The sequence below is a fragment of the Aptenodytes forsteri genome, unplaced genomic scaffold, assembly GCF_000699145.1.
Source record: "Aptenodytes forsteri isolate BGI_AS27 unplaced genomic scaffold, ASM69914v1 Scaffold54, whole genome shotgun sequence".
Classification (NCBI taxonomy): Eukaryota; Metazoa; Chordata; class Aves; order Sphenisciformes; family Spheniscidae; genus Aptenodytes; species Aptenodytes forsteri.
Genome location: NW_008796044.1, coordinates 9,156,134 through 9,158,142, shown reverse-complemented (window position 1 = coordinate 9,158,142; position 2,009 = coordinate 9,156,134).

Below are 2,009 nucleotides of genomic sequence, written 5' to 3'. Positions count from 1 at the left end.
CTGCGGCCTGCGGCCGGGGGGGAGGGACCCCCCCCCCAGCTCCCGGGGTGCCCTATCCCGGGGGGGCCGCGGTGTGCCGGCCCGGGACTGCCGCCGGGCTGGGCTGCTGTGGGCTTGGGGGGTGGCCTCCCCCGGCGGGACCCCCCAGGCTGCCCTGCCCTGCCTGCACCCCCAGTGCTGGCTACCCCATGCTGTGGGCGCTGGGGCCCGGCTGGATCCAGACCCCGCTGCAGCTGTCGCAGGACCCCCACGGAGCACCTCCTCACCGCCACCCCAATTCTCCCAGCACCCACCTGCATCTCCCAGCCCCACCTGGGTGCCGTAGGGACCCCCTTCTTGCCCCCCGGGGTGCCTGTGCCATGGGGGGGAGAGATGCTGCCAGCACCCTGGCATGCAGCTTGCTGGGCAGAGCCGGGGTGCTGGGCACCGTTGGGTGCTGGGTGCATGCTGTGCATGCTGCTCTCTGGCTGGGGTGCCTACTGTGCACTCACCACCCAGCCGGGGTGCACCCACCCCCGAGCAAGGATGCATGCCACTCTCTAGCCGGGTCCCTGCTCTCGGGGCAGGGCTGGGAGCACCCCGGGCTGTGTGGGCCTGTTCAGGTCCCCTTCCCTGCCAGCCCCGAGTCTCTGGGGAGCCCTGCGGTCCTGCCGCCAGCCCAAGGGCGCCGTGGGCGAGCGCGGTGCATGTTGCTGGCCAGGAGGCAGCTGTCAGCCCTGGGTACATCTCACTTCCCGGCATCCGCTGCAAAGGAGCCCTCCCTGCCAAAGCTGCTGAGAGCAGCAGAAACGGTTCCCGGGAAGGCAAGCATCGGGGCCGGGCCCCCCCTTCTCCACCACTGAGCCCCAGCCGGGCAGCGAGCTCCTGCCATCCCCATCCTCGGGGCTGAGCTTGCCCCATCGTCCCCAGCCCCTCCATCCCATGGGCACTGGGCGTGCCCGGCACTCGGTGCTGGTGGGAGCAGCGTCCCCACTGCAGGGCCCAGTGCCCGAGTGCGGGACGAGGGGCGATGCCTGGGGAGCTGCACTGGGCAGGGGTGATGGGGACCGTCCCCCGGCGGTGGCCCAGCCTGGCTGAGCCGGGGGCTGTGAGGACACTGTGCTGGAGCCTGGCCCTGGGCTGGTGCCGGGGGATGCCGCGCTCTTGTCTGGCCAGGATCCCTGTATTTAGTCTGGGATTCCCCCCGCCCCGAGCCCGGTCCTGGAGGGTCCGAGCGTCCCCTCCCCCTGCCCGGCCCCGCGGAGGCTGCTGGGGCCCATTACTCGATTGGAAAGGAATTTGGTGCTGCTTTCTGAGCACGCCGACTCCCTGGAGCTCCCAGCCACATTGGAAACACATGTGCCCGGGCTGGGGCAAGGCGGGCTGGGGCGATGCTCCCCCCACCTCGGCCACGGTGTGGGGGGCAGGCAGCAGTGGGTGCCCTGGGTGCTGGCATCCACGGGTGCTGGTCCGCCTGCTCTGGTGAGTGATGAGGCCGTGCAAGGGCAGCGGGGCTGCTGTCCCCTTGGCGGAGTGATGGGGGATCCTTGCTGGAGTCCCCCAGCTGTGGGGAGCCCTCCTCCCTGGGCTGCATGGGGCACCTCACCCATGGGTGCCCCACATGCCTGGAGCCCAGGGGGTGGGAAGGGGCTGTATGGGCTGGGTGGAGGGATTAAAGCCCGTGGAAGGGGGTAAGTGATGCATGATGCTGCCTGCACCCACTGTGGCACGGCTGGTCCCTGCTGCCAGGGCTTGTGGTGATGCTGTTGGGCTGTGGGTCCCTGGGGGCACCCCCGGGGATGCTGCTGGCCCCAGCATGGCCCCGCTGGCCCCCGAACTGGAAAACTCCAAATCCTCCATCCTGGTGTGGGGTCAGGCCATGCCTCTGGGCTGCGCTTGGGGCAGGGCTCTGTTTCTGCAGCGGTGCCTGGGGTGACGGGACCCTGCCAAGCCCTGGCTGCCCTGGGAGCACCCCTGGGTGCAGGCAGCAGCACTGCGCTTGGGTGCCACCCTGCATGGCGGGGTCCGGG